The 16,992-nt window shown below is 44.4% G+C and overlaps 1 protein-coding gene and 1 long non-coding RNA gene across 2 annotated transcripts in view; both read left to right on the top strand.

Moving 5' to 3' along the window:
• Positions 1–16,992, top strand: part of LOC111952688 (inaD-like protein) — a 203,128-nt gene that overhangs the window by 65,872 nt on the left and 120,264 nt on the right. The gene's annotated exons all lie outside the window — the stretch shown is intronic.
• LOC139023040 (uncharacterized) overlaps positions 10,212–16,992 on the top strand; it is a 17,467-nt gene continuing 10,686 nt past the window's right edge. The window contains exon 1 of the long non-coding RNA XR_011474114.1: positions 10,212–10,328. This is a non-coding gene — a long non-coding RNA (uncharacterized lncRNA). The remainder of the gene's footprint in view (positions 10,329–16,992) is intronic.

Genomic DNA, 16,992 nt, shown 5'->3' with positions numbered 1-16,992 from the left:
GTAGAAATGGGGGTATTTAAAAAAATATAGACTAATACATTAAAAACACATTTTAAAATAATTGATTGTGTCACTGGCCTACACACAGGACATTGAAAGTTTCTGAGTGACCTAGTTACAGTTTTGACTGCTGTCGGCTAGAAAATCTATGGCAAGACTTAAAAATGGCTAACTAGCAGTGATCAACAACCAACTTGACAGAGCTTGAAGAATTTAAAAAAAGTATAATGTGCAAATATTGTACAATCCAGGTGTGCCAAGTCTTAGAGACAAAAAGACTCACAGCTCTAATTGCTGCCAAAGGTGATTCTAAAATGTGTTGACTCAGGGGAGTGAATACCTATGTAAATGAGATATTTCTGTATTTAATTTTCAATACATTTGCAAAAATGGCAAAAAATATGTTTTCACTTTGTCATTATGAAAGATTTTGTGTAGATGGATATTTTTTTATATATATATAATTCCAGTCAGGGTTCCTGAAGGCACTTGTACGGTACTGTATGTCAAACTAACATAAGCATTTTTCAATGGTAGGTCGCAACCCCTATGGTCCCTGGTCAAAAGTAGTGCACTATAAAGGGAATAAGGGGCCATTTAGGGCAGAGGCGTAATGCTCCTTCTCAAACACCCTTGCCAAACGCTACAGTTCAAAGGGTTAACTGGGATCTTAGCTAGCCGCTCTGCTTATCTCGTTTTCGGTCACTGCTAGTGGCTAGGTCATCCACCACGTTCCACTCAGAGAACACTCAGCCTATGTCTGTGTCCCAAATGGGCCCCTATTCGCTACGTAGTGCACTACTTTTGACCAGAGGGAATAGGAGGACCATGTGGAACTCTTTGTTCTCCTCCAGAGACCAGAACAAAAAACAAACCCAAAGAGACATCCAGGCTGAGATGGATGAGAGAGGGAGAGATGAATGGATAGAGAGAGAGAGAGAGGAGATGAATAGAGCGAGAGAGCAAGAGTTCCAGGAATTGCGCTGAGGGAGATTTGCAGACGAGCTGAAGCGTTGCCTACGCAGACAGACACAGAGAGACAGGCGGACAGATAGACACAGAGAGACAGGCGGACAGACAGACACAGAGAGACAGGCGGACAGACAGCTCCAGATTGACCATCTGTCAGTCTGACATCGTGGCCCACCGTCTCACTACTCCCACCACAGCCCCACTTTTCTCCACACGGAGGCCCTGGCTGGAACACACAGCCTATGGCCCATACTCAAGAGCTGGGACGATAAACAATTATCAACAACGACCATACCGATCACTTAAGCAGGCATTTTTCTGATTATTGTTCTTCATGATGAGTATAAAATGTGAGCCATTCGACCCCAAAGTATTCAACTCAAATAGTTGACAGCTATTCTCATGGTTTTGTTATGTACACACAGTGAAAACGTTCTGCAATTTAGTCCAATTTCTCCCTTTCACTGTAGAGAAAAGTGCATCACCCAGCACCATAAATCCACTGCTGACGTTGTCATTGGTTACGTCCCAAATGGCACCCTATTCAATTCATAGTGAAGTGCACTTCATGGGTAGTAGGATGCAATTTGGGATTCAACCATTCTTTTTGAATCATAACTGACCTGAAGGTTGTTACATGGAAAGCAGCTGTTCCCTTTACAGAACCCCCCTCTAAACCCCTCCAACCCGATGAGACACTATTTTATATAGAGCCTTAAATCTCCTGCGCACTCCAGCAGAAACATAAATAAGAAATGTCCGATTTATTTCAAACTGACAGGCTTGAGAATCCATATTGGACGCGATGGGCTCGCCGTGCTGCGGCGGGCAGTTTCTCTCGCTCTCTCTCTCTCTCTGTCCCTCTCTCTCTCTCTGTCCCTCTCTCCCTCTCGCTCTCTCTCTGTCCGTCTCTCTCTCCCTCTCTGTCGCTCTGTTTTGTTGACATGCTATGTTGCCGTCTGTGGGCCCTAGTCCCCCCCCCCTACACACACACACACACAAACTCAACCCCACGTCCCATTCCCTACTTTAAGAGCCACTCTGCTGACATCTCCGGCCCTGTAGGATGTGTGTGTATGTGTGTTTCTTGTGTGTGTTTTCTTTGTGTGTGCGTGCCTGTGCGTGTGTGCTGCGGGTGAGGCGAAGCGAGGTGAATCACTCTTGGCTGAAACACCGGAGCAGGACAATGCTGCCTGTGTCTCTGGAAAGGACCAGCTGGAGTACAACTTACTTGTATACAAGTACAAATACCCCCCTTCTTCTTCATCATCTTCTTCTTCTACTTCTTCTTCATCCTCTACTAATTCTTCTTCATCCTCTACTTCTTCTTCATCCTCTACTTCTTCTTCTTCATCCTCTACTTCTTCTTCATCCTCTACTTCACCGTTACACTGGATCCCAGTGTTTGTGTTCTCCTTTCCAGCAGGCCTCAGTTCTCCTCTTCTCCTAAATCCTCTCTCCACTCTCTCTCTCTTTATCTCTCTCACATCTCTTGCTCTCACCTCTCTCATGTGTTTTGCTCTCACCTCTCTCACGTGTTTTGCTCTCACCTCTCTCACGTGTTTTGCTCTCACCTCTCTCACGTGTTTTGCTCTCACCTCTCTCACGTGTTTTGCTCTCACCTCTCTCACGCTCGCTCTTCTCTCACATCTCTCTCTCACGTCTCAACTCTCGCTCTCACCTCTCTCTTTCAATTTCAATTCAATTTGTTTTATTGGCATGACGTAACAATATACATATTGCCAAAGCATACTTTGGAAATGTACAATATTAAAATAATTAAAATAATAATAATCAATATTGTCAATGGGACAACGGTAACAAATATAATCATGGGTCAAAATAACCATACATTGAACAATAACAATAAGCACAGAGGTCATGTTCAGGTTAGTTGGTCTGTCAGACACTGTCCCTCATCTTGTGGCAGGCAGCAATGTTGTGCGCTGCCAACCCACAGCTCTCTGCGTCCTCCCCCAACAGGACGGGTAGCCTACTCTCATCAGAGAGGTCTTTGAAACCTTGAATAAGGGTTTCAAATTTGAGGAAATAACACTCTAATTGTTTTATATTTTTTACATTTTTTCAGGAAATGCAGCTCTGTCCCGGGTTCTGCTGTTGTGCAGTGGTTGCACAGCCTTTCCTCTACAGGGAGCCCGATTTTCCTGTGTCTACCCTTCTCAATGGCAAGGCTGTGCTCACTGAGCCTGTATTTTGTCAAGGTTTTTCTAAGGTTTTGATCAGTAACCATGGTCAAATAGTTAGCCACGGTGTGCTGTCGATTTAGGGCCAGATAGCACTGCATTTTGCTCTGTGCTTGTGCTTGTGTTTCCCAATAAGCAATGTAGTTTTGTTTTGTAATTTGGTTTATCCTGATTGATTGGATGTTCTGGTCCTGAAGCTTCAATGTGTTAGTAGAACAGGTTTGTGAACTCAGCCACAGGACCAGCTGGATGAGGGGACTCTTTTCTTTGCTCAGCTCTTGGCATTGCAGGGCTTGGTAGTGATATGAGAGGGGGTCACTGTATTTGAGATGTTTCCAAAACTGAATTGCTATGTTTTGAGTTTTCTTATTACTAATTCTGCCTTGAATGCATTGTCAGTAGTTTCCTCTGGACATGTAGGAGAATCTTACAAAACTCTATATGCAGGCTTTCAATTGGGTGTTTGTCCCATTGTGTGAAATCTTGATTTGCAAGTGGACCCCACACCTCACTGCCATGAAGTGCAATTGGTTCAATGACACATTCAATTCATTTTAGCCAACTATTAATAGGTATTTAAATTTGAATTTGTTTTTTAATGGCGTACAATGCCCTGCGTGCTTTCTCTCTGTTCATTCACAGCCTCATTAAGGTGTACATTTTAGCTTATGTTTAAACCTAAATAATTGTAATGTGTGCAGTACTCTTGTTACGGCTGTCGTCTTCCTCCTCTTCCTCGGACGAGGAGAGGAGAGAAGGATCGGTGGACCAATACGCAGCGAGGTAATTCGACATAAATGATATTTATTGAAACACGAAGACGAAATACGAAAACACTTGGAAATTACAAAATAACAAACACGACGTAGACAGACCTGAACATGGAACTTTACATAACTACACGCAGAACTCACGAACAGGAACAGACTACATCAAACGAACGAACAGCCAAGACAGTCCCGTGTGGTGCACAGACACGAAAGACACAGGAGACAATCACCCACAAACAAACAGTGAGAACAACCTACCTTAATATGACTCTCAATCAGAGGAAATGCCAAACACCTGCCTCTAATTGAGAGCCATACCAGGCAACCCTTTAACCCAACATAGAAACACAACACATAGAAATGCCCACCCCGCTCACGCCCTGACCAATAAACACATACAAAACAAGAGAAAACAGGTCAGGAACGTGACAACTCTATATATTTTGTACCAATTGAGAACTTTGGTCTAATTCCCTGATCTGGATCTTCTCTGGAAAATCATTATTTTAGTCTTGCTGGAGTAAACAGGTCTGGCAGTACTGCTCTAGCAGGTCCAGGCTCTGCTGTAGGCCATGTGCTGTGGGTGACAGCAGGCACACAGGTTATCTGTGAAGAGTAGGCATTTAACTTCTGAATTGTGGAGACTAACACCAGGGGCTGAGGATTTTTCTAGAATAGTGGCCAATTCGTTGATGTAAATATTGAAGAGTGCAGGGCTCAGATTGCAACCCTGGCGAAGTGTTGCTGCACGTATTGTCAGTATACATTGATTGAATTATGTCTTATGTTTTACCCCATACACCACTTTCAATAACTTAGTAGAACAGTGCTGTATGCCAAATAGAATCAAATGCTTTTTGGAAGTCGATAAAGCAAGCATACCTTTTGGTATTATTTTGGTGGACATGTGTATCTATCAGGGTGTGTAGGGTGTAAATATGATCGGTTGTGCAATGTTTTGGTATAAATCTAATTGGTCTTTTACTCAAAACATTGTGCTTATTAAGGAAGTTTAGAACTCTTACATTTATAATACTACAGAAATCCTTCCCCAGGTTACTGTTCACACAAATGCTTCTCTCTGTTCTTAAATATATTGGGGTTATGAGTCCTTGATTTCAGATGTCAGGGAAACATCCTACACTCAGGATCAAATTAAACAGTTTTAATATAGCCAATTGACATTTTGCAGTAGTGAATTTGAGCATCTCATTTAGGATGCCATCAGGTCTGCATGCTTTTTTAAATTTGAGGGCCTGAAGTTTCTTATAGAGCTCCAGGTCAGAAATTGGAGAGTCCAATGGATTTTGATTGTCCTTTATAGCTTTTTCTAATCCATTCAATTGTTCTGCGTTTGCATCAATTTGAACGGTGTTGTACAGTGTTTTAAAATGGGCTGTCCATATGTCACCATTTTGTGTCGCTAATTCTTCTAGTTTCGATTATTGCATTTTTTTCCAATTTTGACAGAAGTTGTTTGTGTTTATGGGCTGCTCAATTAGTGTCAGCTGCTTGCTGTTGTCCTGTGATTTTTTTGGTTGTGAGTGCACGTTTATAGAGTTTTAAAGTCTCAGTAATTAAGGCGTAATTCATGATTATTTGGGATTCCTGTGATTTTGGTTCTAAGTTTTTTTCCTTATAGTTTTACAATCGGCATCAAACCAGTTGTCATCTGTGATCTTTTTTGGTTTGTTTTTTATCAGTTTCAGGTTTGCTTCTTTTGCCGTTTGCCTGAATATATAGTTGATGTTTTGTACTGCTAGATTCATGCCTTCTTTACTGTGAGTGAATGTGGTATCCAGAAAGTTATCTAAGAGTGTTTGGATATTTTGGTTCCAGGTTGCTTTCTGGTATTGTTCTGTGCTGTTTTGGGCCCATCTGTATGAATTTCTGATGTTGTACAGTTTACTGGGCTGTGAATGTCTGGTTGTTTCCATGTCTGTTCTTTTGAGGAACAACGTAATTTGGCTGTGATCAGACAGAGGTGTTAGTGGCTTGACAGGGAATGAGCTGAGAGAGAAAGGGTCAATGTCTGTGAGCATATAGTCTACTGTGCTGTGGCCAAGAGGTGAGCAATAGGTGAATCTCCCCATAGAGTCACAATGTAACCTACCATTGACAAAATACAGACCCAGGCTTTGACAGAGCTGCAACAGATCCCTTCTGTTTTTGTTGATGGTGCTGTCACTGTTGTTTCTATAGGGGAGATGAAGACAGTTAGAAACAGTATGGCTGTCATGTGCTGACCATAGAAAGCCTGTATTTTCTATGGTAGAGTAGGTCAAAGCGTGACTAGGGGTGTTTAGTCTAGTTTATTATTTCTGTGTGGGGTTCTAGGTTTATTTTTCTATGTTGGTGTTTGTGTATGATTCCCAATTAGAGGTAATCATTGTCTCTAATTGGGGATCATACTTAAGTTGCATTTTTTCCACCTGTGGTTATGGGATATTGTTTCTGTGTAGTTGCTTGTTTAGCACTGCATTGTCATCACGGTTCGTTTGTTCTTTATTTAGTTTTTTTGTATTTGCTTAAGTTTCACTTTCATTAAAATTATGTGGAACTCAACTCGCCTTGGTCCGATCATTACTACGAACATCGTGACAATGGCCTGTAATAAAGCTGTCACCTCTTGTGGTTGTTAGATCAGGTAGTGTTCCTATGAGCGCATTTGTGTCCCCGCAGATGAGCACATTTCCCTGGGCCTGGAAATGGCATGTCTCTTCCTCAAGGGTGGGGAAGATCTCCTTTGAGTGATATGGGGATTCTGAGGGGGGTATATATATTGAGCAAAGGAACACATTTTTCTGTCAGTACAAGTTATTTTTTCAGTTTTAACCAAATGTGATATTTACCAATTTTGAGGGGATCAATTAGATTTTGTAGTTCAGATTTTTACCAAATGATCAGTCCTCCAGAGTCTTTGCCTCTATTGACAGAGCTGTGTTTCTGTAACGGCACAATTACCTTTCTGTAGCCTGAGCAACAGTGAGTGACAATGTCAGCCTTACACCATGTCTCCTGCAGAATGATGTCATGTTTTGTTGAACTCCATTGTCCCTGAATGTTCCACATGCTAACTGATAGTGATTTCATGTTGCAAAAAGAAAGAATAGCACCGTCAGAAATACAGTAACTACTGAGTTGTTCAGAGTGATAAACAGGATAACAGAAATACAGTAATGACTAACTACTGAATTGTTCAGAGTGAGATAAACAGGATGACAGAAATACTGTAACTACTGAGTTGTTCAGAGTGATAAACAGGATAACAGAAATACAGTAATGACTAACTACTGAATTGTTCAGAGTGAGATAAACAGGATAACAGAAATACTGTAACTACTGAGTTGTTCAGAGTGATAAACAGGATAACAGAAATACAGTAATGACTAACTACTGAATTGTTCAGAGTGAGATAATAGGATAACAGAAATACTGTAACTACTGAGTTGTTCAGAGTGATAAACATGATAACAGAAATACAGTAACTACTAAGTTGTTCAGAGTGATAAACAGGATAACAGAAATACAGTAACTATTAACTACTAAGTTGTTCAGAGTGATACACAGGATAACAGAAATACAGTAACTACTAACTACTAAGTTGTTCAGAGTGATACACATGATAACAGAAATACAGTAACTATTAACTACTAAGTTGTTCAGAGTGATAAACAGGATAACAGAAATACAGTAACTACTAACTACTAAGTTGTTCAGAGTGATAAACATGATAACAGAAATACAGTAACTATTAACTACTAAGTTGTTCAGAGTGATAAACAGGATAACAGAAATACAGTAACTATTAACTACTAAGTTGTTCAGAGTGATAAACATGATAACAGAAAATACAGTAACTACTAAGTTGTTCAGAGTGATAAACATGATAACAGAAATACAGTAACTACTAAGTTGTTCAGAGTGATAAACAGGATAACAGAAATACAGTAACTACTGACTACTGACATGTGTTCTCTTTTCCCCTTCTTCCTATTCATTGAACAAGTAAACATTTAGTACAATAGCTCTGTGTGTGTGTGTGTTTAGTGCACCCTCTCTCCATTAGAGGCCTAGAGCTGCCCTCTCAGCCCTGTGCCCCAAAGGTCCCCCCTAATCTTTGACCGGGGGCAGATATCTATTTTTCTTCTCCAAATGGTTACAGTTAGACTTCCGGGTAGGGCATTCTGATCCTAGCTATGTGGTTAGGGCTTGACCTTTTATTATCTGACGAATTGCATAGTAGAGACCGTGTCACTTACATTTTACATTTGAGTCGGACGCTCTTATCCAGAGCCACTTACAGTTAGTGCATTCATCTTCAGATAGCTAGGTGGGACATTTTTCCTCCTTAAAGGAGCTATCAGTTTCCTCCTTAAAGGAGCTATCAGTTTCCTCCTTAAAGGAGCTCTACATTTGCACACACTGTACATATATCTTTCTATTGTGTTATTGACTGTACGTTTGTTTATGTGTAACTCTGTGTGTGTTGTTTGTGTCGCACTGCTTTGCTTTATCTTGGCCAGGTCGCAGTTGTAAATGAGAACTTGTTCTCAACTGGCCTACCTGGTTAAATAAAATAATAAATCAGTGGAGTCAGATCTAGATGAGGCCACTCTGGAACCAGGTTGCTTGGCACGCAGCACATACATGTGTGCAGGCTTGTGCAAGTGCGTGTGTGCGTGTGTGTGCGTCCGAACGTGACTCCCATTGAGCTGCAACCAAACACACAAACACAAACACACGCACACACACACACACACACACACACACACACACACACACACACACACACACACACACACTCCCTTTCTCTGCTGCTTCCATGGATGATGGTAATGACTTCTGTCTTCCCATATTGGTACCTGACTCTCCCCACTAATTACACTTGTATAGTTTTTATATAAATAACCACTTGTTAATCACTTTTATATCGGTGCTCGTCACATAAAAAGCTGCCCATATGGGTCGTCTAATATATTGTGAGGCATTAAATTGGTGCTGAATTACAGTTTTATGGCGCAGGCTGTCCAGGCCGTGATTGATACCAGTGACACTTGGCCTGAGAGGGGATGTGTGGCTGTGTTTGGCCATTCCATAAATGTACCTAACTCTCTGTAGCATGGTGATGGAGCGAGCAGTGCTTTCTGCTAGTGTTCTCAACTTCCCCATGGCTCAGCATAGGACCAGGCTAGCAAGCAACCCAGACCTGGGTGGGGAAAGTGTTTTTCTTTTAAATAGTTTAGGTTTGCTTCATTTATCTTAGTGGGTTTTGCACGCCAGCAGCATACCACCCTGCATACCACTGCTGGCTTGCTTCTGAAGCTAAGCAGGGTTGGTCCTGGTCAGTCCCTGGATGGGAGACCAGATGCTGCTGGAAGAGGTGTTGGAGGGCCAGTAGGAGACACTCTTTCCTCTGGTCTAAACAAAGATCCCAATGCCCCAGGGCAGTGATTGGGGACACTGCTCTGTGTAGGGTGCCGTCTTTCGGATGGGACGTTAAACGGGTGTCCTGACTCTCTGAGGTCATTAAAGATCCCATGGCACTTATCGTAAGAGTAGGGGTGTTAACCCCGGTGTCCTGGCTAAATTCCCAATCTGGCCCTCAACCATCACGGTCACCTAATAATCCCCAGTTTACAATTGGCTCATTCATCCCCCTCCTCTCCTCTGTAACTATTCCCAAGGTCGTTGCTGCAAATGAGAATGTGTTCTCAGTCAACTTACCGGGTAAAATAACGGATAAATAAAAAAATAAAAAAACACTTTTGGGGCTATTCCATTGGTTCCATTACGCTGCGGCAAGCTAGGCCTATATCAAAGATCACAAAAACTGTTTTCGACCCAGGTCTGATAGAAAACGTGTGGGTTTGATGCATTCCCACCTTGACACTTTCAATGCATACCATTTGCATTCATAGTACATCACATGAAGAAGGTGTAGCCAAGAGCATCATAAGACTTGCTGTGAGCAGTCATTACAGCTCATAGCTCCTTATAGCAGCCCATATAAATGCACAATGAACTCATAACACATCGGTGGCTAATAGGAACTAAGGAGTGTTCCCAGAAGGTCTCGAGGCTCCATGGAATGGCCTGTGTTTTGCTTTCAGGTGATTTCTGACTTCGTTTTGTTTGGCAGTGCCAAGCCTTATCCTGTTACATTCCTATACTGATGCTGTAGTGAGCCGCACACACACACACACACACACACACACACACACACACACACACACATGAACATAGCCACACACACAAACACACACAGCTGGTGTTTGTCAACGACACCTATCTGGACACGGTGAGCCTGTCCCAGGCCACGGAGGTGCTGAATGGCGCTCCGTCTGGAACAGTATACCTGGGCATCCGCAAGCCACTGGTGGTACGTGAGGGATCAGGGGCTTTACTTACTTGATTTGGGAGATGTTTTTTATACAATACAATGCAACTTCATTGTCCCAAATGAATATGAATTTGACAGAGATGATCCACACATTTAATCAACCATTTCACAAGTTTTCTTTGTGTTTTTGATTGAGCTTTTTTGTGTCTATTTCTTGTTTATTTATTTTTAACTTTTCCCAATGCAAGCAATCGTCTGGATTTCCTTTTAGTTTTTTGAAGAATAATGAAATAGCTTAGTACTACAGTATATATACAGTGGGGAGAACAAGTATTTGATACACTGCCGATTTTGCAGGTTTTCCTACTTACAAAGCATGTAGAGGTCTGTAATTTTTATCATAGGTACACTTCAACTATGAGAGACGGAATCTAAAACAAAAATCCAGAAAATCACATTGTATGATTTTTAAGTAATTCATTTGCATTTTATTGCATGACATAAGTATTTGATACATCAGAAAAGCAGAACTTAATATTTGGTAGAGAAACCTTTGGTTTGCAATTACAGAGATCATACGTTTCCTGTAGTTCTTGACTAGGTTTGCACACACTGCAGCAGGGATTTTGGCCCACTCCTCCCTACAGATCATCTCCAGATCCTTCAGGTTTCGGGGCTGTCGCTGGCAATACGGACTTTCAGCTCCCTCAAAAGATTTTCTATTGGGTTCAGGTCTGGAGACTGGCTAGGCCACTCCAGGACCTTGAGATGCTTCTTACGGAGCCACTCCTTAGTTGCCCTGGCTGTGTGTTTTGGGTCGTTGTCATGCTGGAAGACCAGCCATGACCCATCTTCAATGCTCTTACTGAGGGAAGGAGGTTGTTGGCCAAGATCTCGCGATACATGACCCCATCCATCCTCTCCTCAATACAGTGCAGTCATCCTGTCCCCTTTGCAGAAAAGCATCCCCAAAGAATGATGTTTCCACCTCCATGCTTCACGGTTGGGTGGTGTTCTTGGGTTGTACTCATCCTTCTTCTTCCTCCAAACACGTGGAGTGGAGTTTAGACCAAAAAGCTCTATTTTTGTCTCATCAGACCACATGACCTTCTCCCATTCCTCCTCTGGATTCATCCAGATGGTCATTGGCAAACTTCAGACGGGCCTGGACATGCGCTGGCTTGAGCAGGGGGATTGCGTGCGCTGCAGGATTTTATCCATGACGGCGTAGGTGTGTTACTAATGGTTTTTCTTGAGACTGTGGTCCCAGCTCTCCTTCAGGTCATTGACCAGGTCCTGCCGTGTAGTTCTGGGCTGATCTCACCTTCCTCATGATCATTGATGCCCACGAGGTGAGATCTTGCATGGAGCCCCAGACCGAGGGTGATTGACCGTCATCTTGAACTCTTCCATTTTCTAATAATTGTGCCAACAGTTGTTGCTTCTCACCAAGCTGCTTGCCTATTGTCCTGTAGCCATCCCAGCCTTGTGCAGGTCTACAATTCTATCCCTGATGTCCTTACACAGCTCTCTGGTCATGGCAATTGTGGAGAAGGTTGGAGTCTGTTTGATTGAGTGTGTGGACAGGTGTCTTTTATACTGGTAAACGAGTTTAAAAGGTGCAGTTAATACAGGTAATGAGTGGAGAACAGGAGGGCTTCTTAAAGAAAAACTAACAGGTCTGTGAGAGCCGGAATTCTTACTGGTTGGTAGGTGATCAAAATACTTACGTCATGCAATAAAATGCAAATGAATTACTTAAAAATCATACAATGTAATTTTCTGGATTTTTGTTTTAGATTCCGTCTCTCACAGTTGAAGTGTACCTATGATAAAATTACAGCCCTCTACATGCTTTGTAAGTAGGAAAAACCTGCAAAATCGGCAGTGTATCAATACTTGTTCTCCCCACTGTATATATTTTAATATATGATTTTATATATATATTATTGTCCAAAATGCTGATGTCTATGGCAGAGACGTGAGGTGTTGTTAGTAAGTGTATCATCTCCTACAGAAACTGGTGTGAGTGAATGTTGCCACCTCTGTGTGTGTCGCTGTAGGTGGAGCAGGGACCAGAGGAAGGTGACTTGGGGACCTGGGCTCCAGAGGACAGGAAAGGGGACTTGGGGACCTGGGGCTCCAGAGGACAGGAAAGGGGACTTGGGGACCTGGGGCTCCAAAGGAAAGGGGACTTGGGGACCTGGGGCTCCAGAGGACAGGAAAGGGACTTGGGACCTGGGACTCCAAAGGAAAGGGGACTGGGGGACCTGGGCTCCAGAGGAAAGGGACTTGTGGGACCTGGGGCTCCAGAGGACAGAGGAAAGGGAACTTGGGGACCTGGGCTCCAGAGGAAAGGGGACTTGGGGACCTGGGGCTCCAGAGGAAAGGGGACTTGGGGACCTGGGCTCCAGAGGAAAGGGACTTGGGGACCTGGGGCTCCATCCAGAGGAAAGGGGACTTGGGGACCTGGGCTCCAGAGGAAAGGGGACTTGGGGACCTGGGGCTCCAGAGGAAAGGGACTTGGGGACTGGGGCTCCAGAGGAAAGGTGACTTGGGGACCTGGGGCTCCAGAGGAAAGGGACTTGGGGACCTGGGGCTCCAGAGGAAAGGGACTTGGGGACCTGGGGCTCCAGGAGGAAGGAAAGGGGACTTGGGACCTGGGGCTCCAGAGGAAAGGGGACTTGGGGACCTGGGGCTCAGAGGACAAGGAAAAGGGACCTGGGGCTCCAGAGGAAAAGGGACTTGGGGACCTGGGGCTCCAGAGGACAGGGACTTGGGGACCTGGGGCACCAGAGGACAGAGGAAAAGGGACCTGGGGCTCCAGAGGAAAAGGGACTTGGGGACCTGGGGCTCCAGAGGAAAGGGACTTGGGGACGTGGAGCTCCAGAGGAAAGGGGACTTGGGACCTGGGGCTCCAGAGGACAGGGGAAAAGGGACTTGGGGACCTGGGGCTCCAGAGGACAGGAAAGGGGACTTGGGGACCTGGGGCACCAGAGGACAGAGGAAAAGGGACCTGAGGCTCCAGAGGAAAGGGGACTTGGGGACCTGGAGCTCCAGAGGAAAGGGGACTTGGGGACCTGGGGCTCCAGAGGAAAGGGACTTGGGGACCTGGGGCTCCAGAGGAAAGGGACTTGGGGACCTGGGGCTCCAGAGGACAGAGCGAGGACAGTGAAAATAATAATAGCAACACCGCAGTATGTTTCTAAAGCACTTTTCAAACACTAGTTAAGGTAAATTTTCCTAAAGAAATGTGTGTACCTGCTTGTTTGAAAGTGTTTTTACGGTAGTGAAATACACTGAATGTACAAAACATTAGGAACATCTTCCTAATATTGAGTTGCACCCCTTTTTGTCCCAGCATTCCACAGGGATGCTGGCCCCCATGTTGGCTCCAATGCTTCCCACAGTTGTGTCAAGTTGGTTGGATGTCCTTTCATCTTCACTGATTAAAGTGGATTTAACAGGTGACATCAATACGGGAAGACCACCTGGATTCACCTGGTCAGTCTGTCATGGAAAGAGCAAGTGTTCCTAATGTTTTGTCCACTCAGTGTAAGTTGTAGTGACTGAATAGATGCTGAAGCAAGCACACTAATTAAGTGCTGGTATCAATACAGTTGTCGAGGCAGCCCTACAGAAGTGATGCATAGCCCGCCCATCTCTCTCTCTCTCTCCCCCTCTCTATCTTTCCATATCTCATATCTTTCTCTGTCTCTCTTCTGTCTTTTTCTCTCTTTCTTTCTCCCTACCTCTCTCTCACTACCTCCCTCCCCCTGTCTTTCTTTCTGTCTCTCTTCTGTCTTTCTTTCTCTTTCTTTCTTTCTCCCTCCCTCTCTCTCACTACCTACCTCCCTCTGTCTTTCTTTCTCTGTCTCTCTCCTGTCTTCCTCTCTTTCTTTCTCTCCTTTCTCTTTCTTTCTCTCTGTTTCCTTTTCTTTCTTTCTTTCTTTCTTTCTTTCTTTCTCTCTTCTTTCTTTCTTTCTTTCTTTCTTTCTTTCTTTCTCTCTTTCTCTCTTTCTTTCTTTCCTTTCTCTCCTCTCTTTCACTCTCTCCTCTTTCTTTTTCTTTCTCTTTCCTTCCTCCCCCACTCCCTGTCACATATTACCCTTGAATTTGAGTAAAGTGGTAATGATGGCGCGTCGGAATTAAAGTGACGGTCAGCCGTAAATCCACCACCAAACAATAAATTAGACTTAATTGTTGCCATTAAGGTTATTTCCCTCTCTCTCTCATCTCTACTCCCCCCCCCCCCCCACCCCACTCACCTTCACCAATATTACCCTTGAATTTGAGTAAAGATGTAATGGCAGCGCGTGGGAGTCAAAGTGGCGGCCGGCCGTAAATCCACCAAAAATGAGACTAATTGTACCATTAAGTTTTTAGACTCGGCACATTTCTCACTGTAAATTGTCCGGGGGGAGGGGTCTGGGTGTTGGGAAGAGCTCCTCTCCTTCTCCCCTTTTCGTGATGAAAGGCGCTGAGTCGGCGGGATGGTCTGAGGGGAGAGCAGTGATTAAAGTACTCTCTCAGCTTCACGGGATGTCTTAAGTGCGTTCTAAGGACACAGCTCCTAAGTACCTCTGGCTGAGCTTGGCTAGGCCACCACAAGTATTGTGGCTGTGAGAGAGACAGAGAGAGAACCTAGCCCAGCTAATTGTAGCCATCATTGGTGGTACATCCTTTCGTTGTGTGTGCGTAAAACAGCCAGGTAGTCTTGACACCAGAGTTCTCTTTTGATCTGAGAGGGATGTTGGATTGTACTCCAGTAATAAACTTAGAGGGTGATATATATATATATATACACACGCACAACATTCTCAGTCAGATGAGGTTGGTCTTGAAGCACATATTGTGACTACATAGCTCCAGTTGTTCCTTTACATTTCTCCTAAAACAATGGGGCCCCAATTCAATCTATTGCAGTTAAAGGAAACTGCACTGCAGGTTCACTCCACTCAATACAACTGCAGTACATTAGAATGTTTGAAACACAAATGTGTGTTTCTCCAGGGGTTTCACGACGAAACCGAGCTGATCCTGGACAGTGGCTTTCCCGCGCTATGTCTCACCTCTGATCCCTGCCTTGACCCTTAACCCAACCCCCACCGTCACCCTTGGGAGCCTTAACCCCACTCCCACCTTGACCTCTAAGAGTCTTAACACCACCCCAACTCCTACCCTGACCACCATCCCCCTCCCTCCAGGAGAGGAGAGGGAAATGACAGTGGATGAAGAGGAAGAGGAGGACGTGGTGGAGGTGAATGGTAGTGAGGGGCAAACCGTGGACTCCTACCCCAGAAAACCTCCACCGTCGTGGGGAGAGTGGGAGAGGGTCAACAGAGGCCCCCGTCCACTCTGGAGCTCAGGAGCAGGGGAATGCTTTACTCCTCTGCATTATTGTGCCTTGGCAAGTCAGACGACAGATGTCTGGCTTCCACCTCTGCATCAGTGCTGGCCAACAGGGGGCAGCAGTGTGTGCAGGCTTTTACTCCAGCTCAGCTGGAACACACCAGACTTAAGTCAATCTCTCAAATCAAATCAAAGTTTATTTGTCACGTTGGCCGAATACAACAGGTGTAGACCTTACAGTGAAATGCTTACTTACAGGCTCTAACCAATAGTGCAAAAAAGGTATTAGGTGAACAATAGGTAAGTAAAGAAATAAAAACAACAGTAAAAAGATAGTGAAAACCGTAGCGAGACTATAAAAGTAGCGAGGCTATATACAGTAGCGAGGCTATAAAAGTAGCGAGGCTGCATACAGACACCGGTTAGGTAGGTAGGTTGAGGTAGTATGTACATGTAGATATGGTTAAAGTGACTATGCATATATGATGAACAGAGAGTAGCAGTAGCKTAAAGAGGGGTTGGCGGGTGGCGGGACACAATGCAGATAGCCCGGTTAGCCAATGTGCGGGAGCACTGGTTAGTCAGGCCAATTGAGGTAGTATGTACATATGTACATGAATGTATAGTTAAAGTGACTGTGCATATATGATAAACAGAGAGTAGCAGCAATGTAAATGAGGGGTTGGGGGGAGCACACAATGCAAATAGTCCGGGTAGCCATTTGATTACCTGTTCAGGAGTCTTATGRCTTGGGGGTAAAAACTGTTGAGAAGCCTTTTTGTCCTAGCCTTGACACTCCGGTACCGTTTGCCATGCGGTAGTAGAGAGAACAGTCTATGACTGGGGTGGCTGGGGTCTTTGACAATTTGTAGGGCCTTCCTCTAACACCGCCTGGTGTAGAGGTCCTGGATGGCAGGCAGCTTAGCCCCAGTGATGTACTGGGCCGTACGCACTACCCTCTGTAGTGCCTTGCGTTCGGAGGCCGAGCAATTGCCGTACCAGGCAGTGATGCAACCAGTCAGGATACTCTCGATGTTGCAGCTGTAGAACCTTTTGAGGATCTCAGGACCCATGCCAAATCTTTTTAGTTTCCTGAGGGGGAATACACTTTGTCGTGCCCTCTTCACGACTGTCTTGGTGTGTTTGGACCATTCTAGTTTGTTGGTGATGTGGACACCAAGGAACTTGAAGCTCTCAACCTGCTTCACTACAGCCCCGTCGATGAGAATGGGTGCATGCTCGGTCCTCCTTTTCCTGTAGTCAACAATAATCTCCTTAGTCTTGGTTACGTTGAGGGATAGGTTGTTATTCTGGCACCACCCGGCCAGGTCTCTGACCTCCTCCCTATAGG

The sequence above is a fragment of the Salvelinus sp. IW2-2015 genome, linkage group LG26 (genome assembly GCF_002910315.2).
Source record: "Salvelinus sp. IW2-2015 linkage group LG26, ASM291031v2, whole genome shotgun sequence".
Classification (NCBI taxonomy): Eukaryota; Metazoa; Chordata; class Actinopteri; order Salmoniformes; family Salmonidae; genus Salvelinus; species Salvelinus sp. IW2-2015.
Note: the sequence above shows the minus strand (reverse complement) of the source record. Positions and strands in the feature narration are given on the sequence as shown.